At 49.4% G+C, this 20,112-nt stretch overlaps 1 protein-coding gene across 1 annotated transcript in view; it reads left to right on the top strand.

Annotated features, from left to right (window-relative positions):
* The first annotated feature begins 1,230 nt into the window (after positions 1 to 1,230).
* MICAL2 (microtubule associated monooxygenase, calponin and LIM domain containing 2) overlaps positions 1,231 to 20,112 on the top strand; it is a 336,247-nt gene continuing 317,365 nt past the window's right edge. Inside the window, exon 1 of the mRNA XM_075325683.1 lies at positions 1,231 to 1,295. The gene's annotated coding sequence lies outside the window, so the exon portion shown is untranslated. The remainder of the gene's footprint in view (positions 1,296 to 20,112) is intronic.

The raw sequence follows: 20,112 nt of genomic DNA, 5'->3' as shown, positions 1-20,112 counted from the left end.
ATATCTCCCTCAGAGACCTGAAGTGTCACACTACAGCAAAGTGCAGTGTAATTCACAGCTCTACCACTGGGTGGCGCTCAAGTAATATATAATCATTTCTGACTGCTCTGCTCACTATTCTTATGTCAAACATGAAAGGATGAGATACAGCGACTGAGAGCACAGTATCACAAATGATTGGCTTAGATACAGTGACGCAGCAAAAAGTATCACATATAAAACTATCAGATGCTGACAGTATCACTATCATGAATAATAGGGTTAGATACATCACAGACATATCAGACATTTAGTGCTTAGATGCATCACTTAATTGGGCAATATCAGTCATTAAGGGCTTAGATACATCACTTCTGCTGAAAATATCACACGTGAGGCTTACATACATGGCCAGCAAACAATATTGCAAATGAGAGGATTAGATATATCACTTCAGCTGACAATATCATACATGAAAGGCTTAGATGCATCACTTCAGCAGACAATATCAGAGATGAGTGGCTTAGATACATCAGCTAACAATATCAGACAGGAGAGGCTTAGATACATCAGCAGACAATATCACACATAATAAGCTTAGATACATCACTTCAGCTGGCAATATCAGAAATGTGAGGCTGAGATACATCACTTCAGCAGACAGTATCACACATTATAGGCTTAGATGCATCACTTTAGCTGACAATATCAGACATGAGAGGATTAGGTACATCACTTCAGCAGACAATATCACACATAATAGGCTTAGATGCATCACTTTAGCTGACAATATCAGACATGAGAGGATTAGATACATCACTTCAGCAGACAATATCACACATAATAGGCTTAGATGCATCACTTTAGCTGACAATATCAGACATGAGAGGATTAGATACATCACTTCAGCTGACAATGTCAGAAATGTGAGGCTGAGATACATCACTTCGGCTGACAATATCAGACATGAGAGGCTTAGATACATCAGAAGGGATTGGTTACATGACTTCAGAGGACAATATCACACATGATGGGGGTTAGATACAGCACATCAGCTGACAATATCACACATGGAAGGCTTAGCTACTCAGATTTGACCCGCAGATTATTTGATAATGCCATGATTGTAACATGTCAGTATTGTGTACGTCACACATGGGTCAGCGGTGCGTATTTTGGTGCAGACGAATATCTAATTATAATTCAAAGAACCTTAAATTAAAGACGCACGTCTCATCATTACACGGCAGCGCCTGTGACCTGGAGGAGCCCGCAGCCGTCTGACAGCAATCACTCACTGACATCTCCCGGAGCAGGTCTGTACGAAATTCAATGTTTAATACAAATTTTCATATATATTTAACTATTGTTATTACTTTTTTTATATTCAAAATTTAATGAAACACATTCTGTTTTCTATTATTCTCAAAACTAAAATGTTTATTGTTAGTAGAGTCTGGATACCATTGTAACTAACCTTCAGCAGTGAGGTCTGGATAGTTTTTTTGCAGTGATGAGTGGGCACTACCATGCTCGGGTGCTCAGTACTCGTAGCTAATGATGAGCGGGCACTACCATGCTCGGGTGCTCAGTACTCGTAACTAGTGATGAGCGGGCACTACCATGCTCGGGTGCTCAGTACTCGTAACTAGTGATGAGCGAGCACTACCATGCTCGGGTGCTCTGTACTCGTAACTAGTGATGAGTGGGCACTACCATGCTCAGGTGCTCAGTACTGGTAACTAGTGATGAGCGGGCACTACCATGCTCGGGTGCTCAGTACTCGTAACTAGTGATGAGCGGGCACTACCATGCTCGGGTGCTCAGTACTCGTAACTAGTGATGAGCGGACACTACCATGCTCGGGTGCTCTGTACTGGTAACTAGTGATGAGTGGGCACTACCATGCTCGGGTACTCAGTACTCGTAACTAATGATGAGTGGGCACTACCATGCTCGGGTACTCAGTACTCGTAACTAGTGATGAGCGGGCACTACCATGCTCAGGTGCTCTGTACTGGTAACTAGTGATGAGCAGGCACTACCATGCTCAGGTGCTCTGTACTGGTAACTAGTGATGAGCGAGAACTACCATGCTCGGGTGCTCTGTACTCGTAACTAGTGATGAGAGGGCACTACCATGCTCGGGTGCTCAGTACTCGTAACTAGTGATGAGCGGGCACTACCATGCTCGGGTGCTCTGTACTCGTAACTAGTGATGAGCGGGCACTACCATGCTCGGGTGCTCAGTACTGGTAACTAGTGATGAGCGAGCACTACCATGCTCGGGTGCTCTATACTTGTAACTAGTGATGAGCGAGCACTGCCATGCTCGGGTGCTCAGTACTGGTAACTAGTGATGAGCGAGCACTACCATGCTCGGGTGCTCAGTACTCGTAACTAGTGATGAGCGGGCACTACCATGCTCGGGTGCTCAGTACTGGTAACTAGTGATGAGCGAGCACTACCATGCTCGGGTGCTCAGTACTCGTAACTAGTGATGAGCGGGCACTGCCATGCTCGGGTGCTCAGTACTGGTAACTAGTGATGAGCGGGCACTACCATGCTCGGGTGCTCTGTACTCGTAACTAGTGATGAGCGGGCACTACCATGCTCGGGTGCTCAGTACTGGTAACTAGTGATGAGCAAGCACTACCATGCTCGGGTGCTCAGTACTCGTAACTAGTGATGAGCGGGCACTACCATGCTCGGGTGCTCGGTACTCGTAACTAGTGATGAGCGGGCACTACCATGCTCAGGTGCTCAGTACTCGTAACTAGTGATGAGCGGGCACTACCATGCTCAGGTGCTCAGTACTGGTAACTAGTGATGAGCGGGCACTACCATGCTCGGGTGCTCAGTACTCGTAACTAGTGATGAGAAGGCACTACCATGCTCGGGTGCTCTGTACTAGTAACTAGTGATGAGCGGGCACTACCATGCTCGGAGTGCTCTGTACTCGTAACTAGTGATTAGCGGGCACTACCATGCTCAGGTGCTCTGTACTCGTAACTAGTGATGAGCGGGCACTACCATGCTCGGGTGCTCTGTACTCGTAACTAGTGATGAGCGGGCACTACCATGCTCGGGTGCTCTGTACTCGTAACTAGTGATGAGCAAGCACTGCCATGCTCGGGTGCTCAGTACTCGTAACTAGTGATGAGCGGGCACTACCATGCTCGGGTGCTCGGTACTCGTAACTAGTGATGAGCGGGCACTACCATGCTCAGGTGCTCAGTACTCGTAACTAGTGATGAGCAAGCACTGCCATGCTCGGGTGCTCAGTACTCGTAACTAGTGATGAGCGGGCACTACCATGCTCGGGTGCTCAGTACTTGTAACTAGTGATGAGCAGGCACTACCATGCTCAGGTGCTCAGTACTGGTAACTAGTGATGAGTGGGCACTACCATGCTCAGGTGCTCAGTACTCGTAACTAGTGATGAGCGGAGCACTACCATGTCTCGGGTTGCTCAGTACTGGTAACTAGTGATGAGCGAGCACTACCATGCTCGGTAGTGCTCAGTACTCGTAACTAGTGATGAGCGGAGCACTGCCATGCTCGGAGTGCTCAGTACTGGTAACTAGTGATGAGCGGGCACTACCATGCTCAGGGTGCTCTGTACTCGTAACTAGTGATGAGCGGAGCACTACCAATGCTCGAGTGCTCAGTACTGGTAACTAGTGATGAGCAAGCACTACCATGCTCGGAGTGCTCAGTACTCGTAACTAGTGATGAGCGGAGCACTACCATGCTCGGAGTGCTCAGTACTGGTAACTAGTGATGAGCGGGCACTACCATGCTCGGGTGCTCAGTACTGGTAACTAGTGATGAGTGGGGCACTACCATGCTCTGGGTGCTCAGTACTTGTAACTAGTGATGAGCGGAGCACTACCATGCTCAGGTGCTCAGTACTTGTAACTAGTGATGAGCGAGGCACTACCATGCTCGGAGTGCTCAGTACTGGTAACTAGTGATGAGTGGGCACTACCATGCTCGGGTGCTCAGTACTGGTAACTAGTGATGAGCGGGGCACTACCATGCTCGGAGTGCTCAGTACTGGTAACTAGTGATGAGCGGAGCACTACCATGCTCGGAGTGCTCAGTACTGGTAACTAGTGATGAGCGGACACACTACCATGCTCGGGTGCTCTGTACTGCATGCTCGGGTACTCAGTACTCGTAACTAATGATGAGTGGGCACTACCATGCTCGGGTACTCAGTACTCGTAACTAGTGATGAGCGGGCACTACCATGCTCAGGTGCTCTGTACTGGTAACTAGTGATGAGCAGGCACTACCATGCTCAGGTGCTCTGTACTGGTAACTAGTGATGAGCGAGAACTACCATGCTCGGGTGCTCTGTACTCGTAACTAGTGATGAGAGGGCACTACCATGCTCGGGTGCTCAGTACTCGTAACTAGTGATGAGCGGGCACTACCATGCTCGGGTGCTCTGTACTCGTAACTAGTGATGAGCGGGCACTACCATGCTCGGGTGCTCAGTACTGGTAACTAGTGATGAGCGAGCACTACCATGCTCGGGTGCTCTATACTTGTAACTAGTGATGAGCGAGCACTGCCATGCTCGGGTGCTCAGTACTGGTAACTAGTGATGAGCGAGCACTACCATGCTCGGGTGCTCAGTACTCGTAACTAGTGATGAGCGGGCACTACCATGCTCGGGTGCTCAGTACTGGTAACTAGTGATGAGCGAGCACTACCATGCTCGGGTGCTCAGTACTCGTAACTAGTGATGAGCGGGCACTGCCATGCTCGGGTGCTCAGTACTGGTAACTAGTGATGAGCGGGCACTACCATGCTCGGGTGCTCTGTACTCGTAACTAGTGATGAGCGGGCACTACCATGCTCGGGTGCTCAGTACTGGTAACTAGTGATGAGCAAGCACTACCATGCTCGGGTGCTCAGTACTCGTAACTAGTGATGAGCGGGCACTACCATGCTCGGGTGCTCGGTACTCGTAACTAGTGATGAGCGGGCACTACCATGCTCAGGTGCTCAGTACTCGTAACTAGTGATGAGCGGGCACTACCATGCTCAGGTGCTCAGTACTGGTAACTAGTGATGAGCGGGCACTACCATGCTCGGGTGCTCAGTACTCGTAACTAGTGATGAGAAGGCACTACCATGCTCGGGTGCTCTGTACTAGTAACTAGTGATGAGCGGGCACTACCATGCTCGGGTGCTCTGTACTCGTAACTAGTGATTAGCGGGCACTACCATGCTCAGGTGCTCTGTACTCGTAACTAGTGATGAGCGGGCACTACCATGCTCGGGTGCTCTGTACTCGTAACTAGTGATGAGCGGGCACTACCATGCTCGGGTGCTCTGTACTCGTAACTAGTGATGAGCAAGCACTGCCATGCTCGGGTGCTCAGTACTCGTAACTAGTGATGAGCGGGCACTACCATGCTCGGGTGCTCGGTACTCGTAACTAGTGATGAGCGGGCACTACCATGCTCAGGTGCTCAGTACTCGTAACTAGTGATGAGCAAGCACTGCCATGCTCGGGTGCTCAGTACTCGTAACTAGTGATGAGCGGGCACTACCATGCTCGGGTGCTCAGTACTTGTAACTAGTGATGAGCAGGCACTACCATGCTCAGGTGCTCAGTACTGGTAACTAGTGATGAGTGGGCACTACCATGCTCAGGTGCTCAGTACTCGTAACTAGTGATGAGCGGGCACTACCATGCTCGGGTGCTCAGTACTGGTAACTAGTGATGAGCGAGCACTACCATGCTCGGGTGCTCAGTACTCGTAACTAGTGATGAGCGGGCACTGCCATGCTCGGGTGCTCAGTACTGGTAACTAGTGATGAGCGGGCACTACCATGCTCGGGTGCTCTGTACTCGTAACTAGTGATGAGCGGGCACTACCATGCTCGGGTGCTCAGTACTGGTAACTAGTGATGAGCAAGCACTACCATGCTCGGGTGCTCAGTACTCGTAACTAGTGATGAGCGGGCACTACCATGCTCGGGTGCTCAGTACTGGTAACTAGTGATGAGCGGGCACTACCATGCTCGGGTGCTCAGTACTGGTAACTAGTGATGAGTGGGCACTACCATGCTTGGGTGCTCAGTACTTGTAACTAGTGATGAGCGGGCACTACCATGCTCAGGTGCTCAGTACTTGTAACTAGTGATGAGCGGGCACTACCATGCTCGGGTGCTCAGTACTGGTAACTAGTGATGAGTGGGCACTACCATGCTCGGGTGCTCAGTACTGGTAACTAGTGATGAGCGGGCACTACCATGCTCGGGTGCTCAGTACTGGTAACTAGTGATGAGCGGGCACTACCATGCTCGGGTGCTCAGTACTGGTAACTAGTGATGAGTGGGCACTACCATGCTCAGGTGCTCAGTACTTGTAACTAGTGATGAGCGGGCACTACCATGCTCAGGTGCTCAGTACTTATAACTAGTGATGAGCGGGCACTACCATGCTCGGGTGCTCTCTACTGGTAACTAGTGATGAGCGGGCACTACCATGCTCGGGTGCTCTGTACTCGTAACTAGTGATGAGCGGGCACTACCATGCTCAGGTGCTCTGTACTCGTAACTAGTGATGAGCGGACACTACCATGCTCGGGTGCTCTCTACTGGTAACTAGTGATGAGCGGGCACTACCATGCTCGGGTGCTCTGTACTCGTAACTAGTGATGAGCGGGCACTACCATGCTCAGGTGCTCTGTACTCGTAACTAGTGATGAGCGGGCACTACCATGCTCAGGTGCTCTGTACTCGTAACTAGTGATGAGCGGGCACTAACATGCTCGGGTGCTCTGTACTCGTAACTAGTGATGAGCGGGCACTACCATGCTCGGGTGCTCTGTACTCGTAACTAGTGATGAGCGGGCACTACCATGCTCGGGTGCTCAGTACTCATAACTAGTGATGAGCGGGCACTACCATGCTGGGGTGCTCAGTACTCGTAACTAGTGATGAGCGGGCACTACCATGCTCGGGTGCTCGGTACTCGTAACTAGTGATGAGCAAGCACTACCATGCTCGGGTGCTCAGTACTCGTAACTAGTGATGAGCGGGCACTACCATGGTCGGGTGCTCAGTACTCGTAACTAGTGATGAGCGGGCACTACCATGCTCGGGTGCTATGTACTGGTAACTAGTGATGAGCGGGCACTACCATGCTCAGGTGCTCAGTACTCGTAACTAGTGATGAGCAAGCACTGCCATGCTCGGGTGCTCAGTACTCGTAACTAGTGATGAGCGGGCACTACCATGCTCGGGTGCTCAGTACTTGTAACTAGTGATGAGCGGGCACTACCATGCTCAGGTGCTCAGTACTGGTAACTAGTGATGAGCAGGCGCTACCATGCTCGGGTGCTCAGTACTGGTAACTAGTGATGAGCAGGCACTACCATGCTCGGGTGCTCTGTACTAGTAACTAGTGATGAGCGGGCACTACCATGCTCGGGTGTGTGAAGCCCCACAGGTGTTGTGTCGGTGTCGGTGCGTTACCTTCAGGGACTCCACGTTGCTGGATCTCCGTCACTGGTAGGAAATCTTCTGTTTTGATCGTGACGCCACTCTCAGTATCGCGGTCAGTGGGGACCGCCACTGCAGGTTAGGGGACGCCTGGGGCTGATGGTGGGTGCAGTCGGATGTAGTAGCCTCCTGAGAGTGAGGCAAGCCCCAGGGCCCTGTGTAGGTTTGTAGTACCACAAGTCGCAGAATGACCACACAGGCAGGATGTCTTTTAGGGTTTTTACTCACATTTGATGGCAGGGTGAGTAACCCGGGCGTAGCTGGGATGAACCAGGTGGGAACCAGGTATCCTTCAGGCTGACTTTATGAGGGTGACTACTGACTCGCCTTCCTTAGCCCTTGGTGGTTTGGGGTGACCCCGACTTTTAGTCCCTATGGGGGTCACCCAGGGAAGATGCTGCAGCCTCTCTCTCCCCTTCGTTCGCCGTATGCTTGTTCCCCGGACCAGGCCACTCCAGCTGCTTGCCTCCTGTGACCTATGGGCCCTCACTGTGGTTACGTGGCTGCGGCTTTTGTGGTGTTGTGGTGTGGGCTTTGAGAGCCCCACACCGGCAGGTTTAGCAGGGAAAGGTGGATCTATCCTCGCTTCGGGATCTGCCGCCCGGTTGGGCCTGGTGCTCTCTAGCAGTCTCCTTACTTCCCACTCCGTTGCACTCCCTAGCTGAAGCTGGCTTTCAGGTAGCACTCCTAGTTGACCGTTCTCCCCCGTCTGTAGCCACTGCGCGGACGCTGTCAGGTTGCACAGCCCCAGGGATCTGCTCCTCACTCGAGCTCCCTGAACTCTACACTGAACTGGCTCACTGCCCCTCCTCTCCTGTTCTTGCCTACGCCACCTAGCAACCAGACTCTCCACCACACCCCTTGAGAGGAGATGGAGGCTCTACCCCCTCCACTATTCCAGTGAAGGTGAAGGCTTGCCCCCTCCTGGGATCCCCAGGGGTCCTCTCAAAGGTACATGTGTGAGACCTGATCACTATGCGCCTGTGTTCCACACCCCTGTCAGCCATCTGGATTACCTGTATTGTACTGTCCCCAGCATGGGTGCAGTACTCAGTGGTGCCTGACCAGGTCAGGGGCGCCACATTCCCCCTTAGTTATCACCAGCACGTCCTCGGGCTGCAAGACAACATTTTAAAATGCATAAAACATTAAAACATGTAAAACATTTTTAAAAGCACCAGGTATCAGACATCACCACCCTCCACCCACAAGTCCGTTAACCCACCCAAAACCCTCTCAGGAGGCAGGTCACCGGTCCTGTTGGTAACCAGGTCTGGGCCATCCGTTTCCCCAGACCTTTCCTCCAATCTTCCTCTCCCGTTGGCCGCGACTTCAGCCACTTCTGGCAGGATGTAGAGGCGGCTTTCATGGGCTGGTGGTTTCAGGGTATACCTGGCCTGGTGGATCCGCGCCGTCAGCCTCTTCTGGCAGGATGTAGAGGCGGCCTCCACAGTTGGTGCTGACCAGGTACCCTCTTTGTGGTGGTGAGCCAAGGCCCCATAAACAGGCGTGCTCTCTGGTCGCAAGTGAGCCAAGGCCCTATATACGGACGGGCTCCTCCTGGTTGCAGACGAGCCAAGCCCCTAAACAGGCTGGCCCTGGTGGTGGTGCCACTGGTGTAACTATTTACACTGCGAGAGTTTGTGGCTATAGCAAGTTCATAGCCTTAAAGTTTATTTCTCACAATAGTTTTTGTGGGCACATGCTTAAACAATAACGTTGCAAACTTTTCAACTTGTCAAACTGGTCAAACTTTCGGTACTTCTTTCTTTACTTTACTCCTCGGTACCAGGGCTTTGGCCTATTGGGCTACGGCACCTGCTGTTTTCTTGCTCCTTGTCATCCTCTGAGGTAGTTTCATCTGTAGGCTCTTTGTCTTTTCTTTCTAGATCTTCATCTGTTTCCTTTTCTGCATCTGTTTCTTTATCTCTGTCTTTGGGACATGGTGCTACGTCTAAGGCATAGTGGCCCCTTTCTCCTTGATGCAAGGTGAACTGTACTGCGTCTCCAATTTTCAAATTTCTGCCTGAATGTCCTCTGGGCAGGTGGGCTTGAACATCTCTCCGATTCACAAATATGCCCTCTTTTATTCCTCTTGCTACAATAAAGCCGTATCCGCTTTTCAAATTGAAGTCCTCCACAACTCCTCTACAAAGGGGTCCTCTGACCTGGGCTTTGGATCTTCTTAGGGCTCGTTTTTCTTGCAGGTCTCTGGCTGTGACTTCTCTCTGCTCTGGAGACTGTGGTGTTGGAGGATACTTTGCTCTGCTGCGCCGTGTCTTGCGGACTGGGTTCATGCCTGCGGGCTCCCAGGTGAGGTCTTTGGGCTGATCTTCGTCAGCAGACGGGGTCAGGTCTTCCTCATCCCAGCGAGAATAGGGCAGCATCTCTGGCTCTGAGTATAGATCCACTGCTGGTGGCTCCGGAGTCAGCTCCTCAGCTTCTTGCCCTCCTCTCCCCCTTAGTTCTTCGCTGCACTCTGGTTGTGGCAGCGCTGGGGATGAGTGTTCCTCAGCTGGCCCAGGCGGTGGACTCTTCGGCGTGGTCGCTGCAGGGGTTGCCTTAGGGGTGTGCGGAGGGAGCATGTATCTGTCCACCATCTCCTGTGGGAACTTGGCCTCCAGGTCAGCCTTCAGCTGCCAGTATGCGGAGTCTTCACCTATCAGGGATTTCCTAGTAGGGACTTCCTCAGACCGGGGAGCGGTATCTGCTCTGGCCTTGCAGGCCGGGGAAAATGATGAGGTAGACTTTTCTTGGCGGGCCGGGCAGGGCATCGCTGCGGCGGCCTGGTCTTGGCGGGCCGGGCAGGGCATCGCTGCGGCGGCCTGGTCTTGGCGGGCCGCGCCTGGCATGGCGGCGGCCTGGTCTTGGCGGGCCGCGCCTGGCGTGGCGGCGGCCTGGATCAGCGTCGCTGTTGCCGAGGGCTCTGTGCAGGCTGGGCTGGACGTCGCTGCAGCGATCGGAGCTTGGCGGGCCGCACCTGGCGGGGCTGCGGCCTGGTTCAGCATCTCACTTGCGGCGCGGATGAGCGTCGCTGCTGCGGTGGGGTCTTGGCGGACTGGGCTCAGCAGGGTGGCAGCCTGGGTCAGCGTCACACCTGCGTCACGGATCAGTATCGCAGTGGTAGTCGGACCTTTGCGGGACAGGCGGGGCATGGCTGCGGCGGCCTGGATTTGGCGGGCCGCATCTAGCGTGGCTGCGGCCTGGTCCGGTGGCGCCGCGCCGGGCGCCTCTTCTGGGACCGCGGGCGTGGCAGCAGGGGTCGGGGCACTTGCGCTGGCCGGGGCATCTCTGGACTCACCCATCGGTGGCACCATCGGGGTCTGAGTCGTCGCCGCTCGGTCTGGCATGCGTCGCGCGGCTCCCTCCTCGTAGGTCCGAACCGCCGCCGCCATCTCCAGAAGCTCCGTGCGTTCTTCTCTGAGCCGTCGCACAATCCTGGCCTCCAGCTGGTCGCAGAAAATAGCAAGCTCCCGGCACCACCAGGCAGCAGTGCCTGGTTCTGGGTATCCGCGTCTGGACTCCATTTTCTCTAGCAAGCTGCTGGCTTCTCTTCTGCTCCGCCGTCTCTGGACGCTTCCGCTTTCTTCATCAGCGAGGTCAGGACTCTGCAGGGGATCTCTGGGTAGCCACACCTCTTCGTGGGCGGTAACTTCTTCCAGCGCGGGCTGCTGTTGTTTTTCAGCGCGCTTTTCATGGTGGCAATATGGCGGCGCTTCCAATTTTTCAAGCGGACCGCCCAGGCACATGGTCACCTGTCTGAACAGGTCTAGTCCTTATCCTGTTCGTGACGCCAGATGTGAAGCCCCACAGGTGTTGTGTCGGTGTCGGTGCGTTACCTTCAGGGACTCCACGTTGCTGGATCTCCGTCACTGGTAGGAAATCTTCTGTTTTGATCGTGACGCCACTCTCAGTATCGCGGTCAGTGGGGACCGCCACTGCAGGTTAGGGGACGCCTGGGGCTGATGGTGGGTGCAGTCGGATGTAGTAGCCTCCTGAGAGTGAGGCAAGCCCCAGGGCCCTGTGTAGGTTTGTAGTACCACAAGTCGCAGAATGACCACACAGGCAGGATGTCTTTTAGGGTTTTTACTCACATTTGATGGCAGGGTGAGTAACCCGGGCGTAGCTGGGATGAACCAGGTGGGAACCAGGTATCCTTCAGGCTGACTTTATGAGGGTGACTACTGACTCGCCTTCCTTAGCCCTTGGTGGTTTGGGGTGACCCCGACTTTTAGTCCCTATGGGGGTCACCCAGGGAAGATGCTGCAGCCTCTCTCTCCCCTTCGTTCGCCGTATGCTTGTTCCCCGGACCAGGCCACTCCAGCTGCTTGCCTCCTGTGACCTATGGGCCCTCACTGTGGTTACGTGGCTGCGGCTTTTGTGGTGTTGTGGTGTGGGCTTTGAGAGCCCCACACCGGCAGGTTTAGCAGGGAAAGGTGGATCTATCCTCGCTTCGGGATCTGCCGCCCGGTTGGGCCTGGTGCTCTCTAGCAGTCTCCTTACTTCCCACTCCGTTGCACTCCCTAGCTGAAGCTGGCTTTCAGGTAGCACTCCTAGTTGACCGTTCTCCCCCGTCTGTAGCCACTGCGCGGACGCTGTCAGGTTGCACAGCCCCAGGGATCTGCTCCTCACTCGAGCTCCCTGAACTCTACACTGAACTGGCTCACTGCCCCTCCTCTCCTGTTCTTGCCTACGCCACCTAGCAACCAGACTCTCCACCACACCCCTTGAGAGGAGATGGAGGCTCTACCCCCTCCACTATTCCAGTGAAGGTGAAGGCTTGCCCCCTCCTGGGATCCCCAGGGGTCCTCTCAAAGGTACATGTGTGAGACCTGATCACTATGCGCCTGTGTTCCACACCCCTGTCAGCCATCTGGATTACCTGTATTGTACTGTCCCCAGCATGGGTGCAGTACTCAGTGGTGCCTGACCAGGTCAGGGGCGCCACAGGTGCTCAGTACTTGTAACTAGTGATGAGCGGGCACTACCATGCTCGGGTGCTCAGTACTGGTAACTAGTGATGAGCAGGCACTACCATGCTCGGGTGCTCTGTACTAGTAACTAGTGATGAGCGGGCACTATCATGCTCGGGTGCACAGTACTGGTAACTAGTGATGAGCGGGCACTACCATGCTCGGGTGCTCAGTACTTGTAACTAGTGATGAGCAGGCACTACCATGCTCGGGTGCTCTGTACTAGTAACTAGTGATGAGCGGGCACTACCATGCTCGGGTGCTCAGTACTCGTAACTAGTGATGAGCGGGCACTACCATGCTCAGGTGCTCAGTACTGGTAACTAGTGATGAGCAGGCACTACCATGCTCGGGTGCTCTGTACTAGTAACTAGTGATGAGCGGGCACTACCATGCTCGGGTGCTCAGTACTTGTAACTAGTGATGAGCGGGCACTACCATGCTCGGGTGCTCTGTACTAGTAACTAGTGATGAGCGGGCACTACCATGCTCGGGTGCTCAGTACTCATAACTAGTGATGAGCGGGCACTACCATGCTCAGGTGCTCAGTACTGGTAACTAGTGATGAGCAGGCACTACCATGCTCGGGTGCTCTGTACTAGTAACTAGTGATGAGCGGGCACTACCATGCTCGGGTGCTCAGTACTTGTAACTAGTGATGAGCGGGCACTACAATGCTCGGGTGCTCAGTACTGGTAACTAGTGATGAGCAGGCACTACCATGCTCGGGTGCTCAGTACTGGTAACTAGTGATGAGCAGGCACTACCATGCTCGGGTGCTCTGTACTAGTAACTAGTGATGAGCGGGCACTACCATTCTCGGGTGCTCAGTACTGGTAACTAGTGATGAGCGGGCACTACCATGCTCGGGTGCTCAGTACTCGTAACTAGTGATGAGCGGGCACTACCATGCTCAGGTGCTCAGTACTGGTAACTAGTGATGAGCGGGCACTACCATGCTCGGGTGCTCAGTACTGGTAACTAGTGATGAGTGGGCACTACCATGCTCAGGTGCTCAGTACTTGTAACTAGTGATGAGCGGGCACTACCATGCTCGGGTGCTCTGTACTCGTAACTAGTGATGAGCGGACACTACCATGCTCGGGTGCTCTGTACTGGTAACTAGTGATGAGCGGGCACTACCATGCTCAGGTGCTCTGTACTGGTAACTAGTGATGAGCGGGCACTACCATGCTCAGGTGCTCTGTATTCGTAACTAGTGATGAGCGGGCACTACCATGCTCAGGTGCTCAGTACTCGTAACTAGTGATGAGCGGGCACTACCATGCTCGGGTGCTCAGTACTGGTAACTAGTGATGAGCGGGCACTACCATGCTCGGGTGCTCAGTACTCGTAACTAGTGATGAGCGGGCACTACCATGCTCGGGTGCTCAGTACTCGTAACTAGTGATGAGCGGGCACTACCATGCTCGGGTGCTCAGTACTGGTAATTAGTGATGAGCGGGCACTACCATGCTCGGGTGCTCAGTACTGGTAACTAGTGATGAGCGGGCACTACCATGCTCGGGTGCTCAGTACTTGTAACTAGTGATGAGCGGGCACTACCATGCTCGGGTGCTCAGTACTGGTAACTAGTGATGAGTGGGCACTACCATGCTCGGGTTCTCAGTACTGGTAACTAGTGATGAGCGGGCACTACCATGCTCGGGTTCTCAGTACTGGTAACTAGTGATGAGCGGGCAGTACCATGCTCGGGTTCTCAGTACTGGTAACTAGTGATGAGTGGGCACTACCATGCTCGGGTTCTCAGTACTGGTAACTAGTGATGAGCGGGCAGTACCATGCTCAGGTGCTCAGTACTCGTAACTAGTGATGAGCGGGCACTACCATGCTCAGGTGCTCAGTACTCGTAACTAGTGATGAGCGGGCACTACCATGCTCGGATTCTCAGTACCTCAAACGGGCAGTTGGATGCTCAAATGGGGGTAACTCGAGTACATGAGTATAATGGAAATCAATGGGGAAAATTGAGCATTTTTTTCAGGAAATCTTACAGAAAAGTGCTCAAGTATCCCATTGACTTTCATTATACTTGTGTATTCGAGTTGCCCCCAACTGCTCATTTCAAGTACCGAGCACTCGAGCATGGTAGTGCCCGCTCATTACTAGTTTTTTGCTCTCTTGAAACATTCCACTTAGTGACAACAAGCAGAGATCTTGAAACTGTGGGGAGCCGAAATGAAGTTTATTAGAACGTTGCATTACTTTGCATTATATAGTGGTTAATATGAATGTATATTGCTGCATAAAATAAAATGTTTCATATAATTGTACAGACTTCTAGAAACGTTCCAGAGAACTGTCTACACTACAATCCCCTGACCTACTGAAGGGAAACCCATGACTGTCCCAGTGTCAGTTTTTTTAGTTTATTGTTATGTATATGTTAGGGCTCATGCACTCGTTGCAGGGTTTTTTTTGTGTTGCTGCAGCGTTTTAAGCTGCAGCGTCACATTCTCAAAATGCATGCGTTCTGCTTCCCCAGCAAAGACTATGAGAATCATGCAAAATCCGTGCGTTCTATGCTTTTTTAAACGCAACGTTTTGATTGTCAAAAATTTGACAAAATCTCTGCATTTAGAAAAGCAGCATGTCACTTCTTTTGTCCGTTTTGGCTGCGTTCTACACCCATTGAAATCAATGAGTTGTAGAAAAACGCTACCAAAATGTGAAGCATTGCGCTTGCATTGCATTATTGTTGCGATCCGCATGTTTATTTGACATAACAAAGGCAGGTCTTTCGGTCTCTCTCTCTGTCGGCCGGTCTCTCTCTATATCTCTCTCTCTCTCTCTGTTGATGTCGGTCTCTCCCTCCCACCCCCCTCTCTCATACTCACTGATCCACGATCACCGGCGCGGCGCTGCACGGTGTTCACACTGCTCTGGCGGCTTCTCCTTTTTTGAAAATGCCAGCCGCTCATTAATCCATCTCGTATTCCCTGCTTCCCCCGCCCACCGGCGCCTATGATTGGTTGCAGTCAGACACGTCCCCATACTGAGTGACAGCTGTCTCACTGCAACCAATCACAGCCGCCGGTGGGCGTGTCTATATCGTACAGTAAAAACAAATAAATAATTAAGAAAAAAAACAACGTGAGGTCCCCCCAATTTTGATACCAGCCAGGGTAAAGCCACATAGCTAAAGGCTGGTATTCTCAGGATGGGGAGCTCCACGTTATGGGGAGCCCCCCAGCCTAACAATATCAGCCAGCAGCTGCCTGGAATTGCCGCATCCATTAGATGCGACAGTCCTGGGACTCTACCCGGCTCATCCCGAATTGCCCTGGTGCAGTGGCAATTGGGGTAATAAGGAGTTAATGGCAGCAGCCCATAGCTGCCACTAAGTCATAGATTAATCATGGCAGGCGTTTCCTCGAGATACCTACCATGATTAACCTGTAAGTTAAAGAAAATAAACAGACACATCCAAAAAATCCTTTATTTGAAGTAAAAGACAAAAAAACACCCTCTTTCACCACTTTATTAATCCCCAAATACCCCTCCAAGTCCGACGTAATCCACATGAGGTCCAACGATGCTCTCAGCTCTGCTACATGAAGCTGACAGCGAGCGGCCACAGACCACAACCGCTCTCTGTCAGCTCCACGCAGCAACTGAAGTGAGCCGCGCGATCAGCGATGACGTCACTCAGGTTACCCGCGGCCACCGCTCTTAGGTGGAGGACTCCAGCTGTGGCCGCGGGTCACCTGAGTGATGGCACCACTGATCGTGCAGCTCACTTCAGTCACTCAGGGGATTTGCGGTCACCAGTGAGTCCTTCACGTGTGACTGCAAATCAGGCTGCGACACAGAGAGAGAGAGACGCGCGATGTCAGTGAACTCGGGTGAAGCTCTGACGTCACTGACCTCGGAGTTCATCTGAGTTCATGACAGCACACAGAGACAGAGTCGCGGGATGACAATGAAGTCAGGTGAAGTTCATCCGAGTTCATTCTCATTGCCCGGCTCTGTCTGTGTCTGCTCTCAGCGAGCAGGTAGCAGAGCTGAATTGCCGGGGGACCGCACTGACAAAAATGCATCCAAAACGCATGCAAAATGCATGCAAAATGCATCCAAATACAGGCATTTTTGTCAAAACGCAGCGTCAAGTCTGCCAGAGGGTGCATTTATTTCTGCACTAGCCAGGACGCAATGTGCGCATGAGCCCTAACTCTTTTCACATGTACATCCCCATAGAATTAATAGTGCTTTAAAAGTGAATGATAAAAATAATAATATAATACAATTTTGCATATTCTACACATTATCCCTTTGTGGTCTCGGTGCGGTAAGTTCATATGATGCGGTATAAAAGCAATACTTTTGGTTATGGTGCAATTGGTTATGATTAAGGGCGTCAAGCCAGAAGCAATGCCTCTCCGGACACGCTGCAAATTTTAACAGTGGTGAATTTTGCTGCTGATTTCACCATTGACGTCAATGGGAAAAACTGGAGCATTGATAATAACAGCGTACAAGACATGGTTTTGGATTATCCATTCTGTTCTGCAATCACGATTTTCTACAGAAACTTGTCCCATGTGGTTAGCCTCTTATGGACCCTTCCTGATGATCGCTCCCCCGTGGAGGAGACATTTTTAGAACTGAATGTGCTGCGGCAGCGATTCCCTCTCGCTCAGGGCTGTGAAATAGCTCAGGTTTTGTGATGTGATGATGAGCTGGAAACAGGCAGGAAACCTGCAGCGAGGCTTACAGCAAACACTTGGGCAGTGTTCACACTGTGTCTTTTTCTGGCAATCAAAACCATCCTTTTTTCAAGCAGAAGCCAATTCAGGAATCTCAAGCATTTCATTTTTCTTTGGAGGTGTTTTTTGATTTTTTTTAACCCATGTTCAATGTTTTTTTCTTCTGCTAGCATTTTTTACATCATTTCTTAGACTTTTTTTTTACTTGCATTTTCCGGCCATTTTTTTTTTTTTTAAAAAAAATCCATAAAGCAATGGAGAAAAAAGTAGCATTTTTTACATCATTTCTTAGACATTTTTTTTTTACTTGCATTTTCTGGCCATTTTTTTTTTTAAATCCATAAAGCAATGGAGAAAAGACTAGCATTTTTTTTACATCATTTCTTACACATTTTTTTTTTTACTTGCATTTTCTGGCCATTTTTTTTTTTTTTTTTAAAAATCCATAAAGCAATGGAGAAATGACTAGCATTTTTTACATCATTTGTTAGACATTTTTTTTTTACTTGCATTTTCCGGCCATTTTTTATTTATTTTTTAAAAAATCCATAAAGCAATGGAGAAAAGACTAGCATTTTTTACATCATTTCTTAGACTTTTTTTTTTACTTGCATTTTCCAGCCATTTTTTATTTATTTTTTAAAATATCCATAAAGCAATGGAGAAAAGACTAGCATTTTTTACATCATTTCTTAGACTTTTTTTTTTACTTGCATTTTCCGGCCATTTTTTAAAAAATCCATAAAGCAATGGAGAAAAGACTAGCATTTTTTACATCATTTCTTAGACTTTTTTTTTTTACTTGCATTTTCCAGCCATTTTTTATTTATTTTTTAAAATATCCATAAAGCAATGGAGAAAAGACTAGCATTTTTTACATCATTTCTTAGACTTTTTTTTTTACTTGCATTTTCCGGCCATTTTTTAAAAAATCCATAAAGCAATGGAGAAAAGACTAGCATTTTTTACATCATTTCTTAGACATTTTTTTTTACTTGCATTTTCCGGACATTTTTTATTTTTTTTTAAAAAATCCATAAAGAAATGGAGAAAAGACTAGCATTTTTTACATCATTTCTTAGACAATTTTTTTTTTACTTGCATTTTCAGGCCATTTTTTATTTTTCTTTTTTAAATCCATAAAGCAATAGAAAAAAGACTAGCATTTTTCAAGCAAAAACACTAAATTTTAAAAAGATGCCTGCCTATTGACTTCTATAGGACTGTAATGACCATCTTCCTTGCGGAAACCTCTTGAAGAATGTGCGTAGCTTCTTTAAAATAGCGGAAAAAGACACAGTATGAACATACTCTTAGAAAAGTAGTAGGCAGAAAGTAGGCAGAAAATTGTTTATAAATAAAATACTTTGAATATACAGTATATACACACCGGATCATTTCCAAGAATTGCTTCTTAAAGAGCGCGGCACACTTGGTATTTCTCATGAATATTTCATCTGTCTTTCTGCATTGCACCTGCCACATATTACCGGAGAACAGCTGTCCCAGCCGGGATGTGCCGGTAACCGGATCCTCAGGGTAGTCCAGTCCTCGCACAGTCTGGGGTAGGATGGGGGGATAGCGCTGTGACCTGTAGCAGCCGGCTATTTGTTATCATATGTACAACAGATATATACAACCTGTTCTGTTAGTACAAGACTACAAGTCCCAGCATGCCCAACCATCCAATGGGACCATCTATAGTCAATGAAGAGTGGACCCACAGCCCACTTTAGCCTCGTCCTCTCCAATCCTAGGTTCAAGCAAGCCTAAAACCACCATATGTGCACACAATGATTTTTCCCAGCAGGAATTTATTTAAGACTGGTGATTTTTATACTGGTCTTGATGAGGGGACGTGCACATCCGTGGTCCTCACCACAACTCTTACAATCTCTTGGGCGGTGACCAAGATTATAAAAGCATTTCTCCACTCTTCCATGCACAGCATGTGTCAGGCACCGGCTGTGTGATTTCAGCCATGTATGTTGCAGAATTTGGGTTTCACACTTCCTGAAGAAGCCCAGGCGAAACGCGCATCAGGGGATCTCCATTTGTACTGTATGAACTGAGCTGGGCTTTTATTATTTTTCCACTGTGATTAAATTATAATGAATTATGTCTGCCATCCTCACTTGAGGATTATTTTCTAGGATAGTCACTACTACGGTATATATGATGGTATTTGCTAACTTGACGACTCAGCTTGTTATCCTATTTATTGCATTTATACTATAATGAATTGTATTTATTAATCTCATTTGAGAATTTCCTGCTATTTATTTACAGTACTTCTGTTTAATAAATTGTCATTATTTTTGGCCATTTTTTTAATAGCTAATATGCTTACTAAATAAAGATAAAATAGAATACATTTATTTACACTAGCACTTTAATATCTATAGTATATCATCAATTTATTTGGCTGCTTATTAATACTTACCTCCTCCACTGAATTGGAAAGAAATATATATATATATATATATATATATATATATATATATATATATATATATATATAAGCACTATCACTTTATAAATGTGAGCATTTGTTTCCCGGCTTGGTCATTTATATTAATGTATTGTGTGAGCAATGTATTTATTTACACTAGCAATTTAGTGTGTATAGTATAGTAGATCATCGATATACAGTGCCTTGTGAAAGTATTCGGCCCCCTTGAATTTTTTCAGGCTTCAAACATAAAGATAAAAATGTTAATGTTATGGTGAAGAATCAACAACAAGTGGGACACAATTGTGAAGTTGAACGAAATTTATTTCTTATTTTAAACTTTTGTAAAAAAGAATAAACTGAAAAGTGGGGCGTGCAATATTATTCATACCCTTTACTTTCAGTGCAGCAAACTCACTCCAGAAGTTCATTGCGGATCTCTGAATGATCC

The sequence above is a fragment of the Anomaloglossus baeobatrachus genome, chromosome 10 (genome assembly GCF_048569485.1).
Source record: "Anomaloglossus baeobatrachus isolate aAnoBae1 chromosome 10, aAnoBae1.hap1, whole genome shotgun sequence".
NCBI lineage: Eukaryota > Metazoa > Chordata > Amphibia > Anura > Aromobatidae > Anomaloglossus > Anomaloglossus baeobatrachus.
This window is presented reverse-complemented; position numbering and strand designations above follow the sequence as displayed.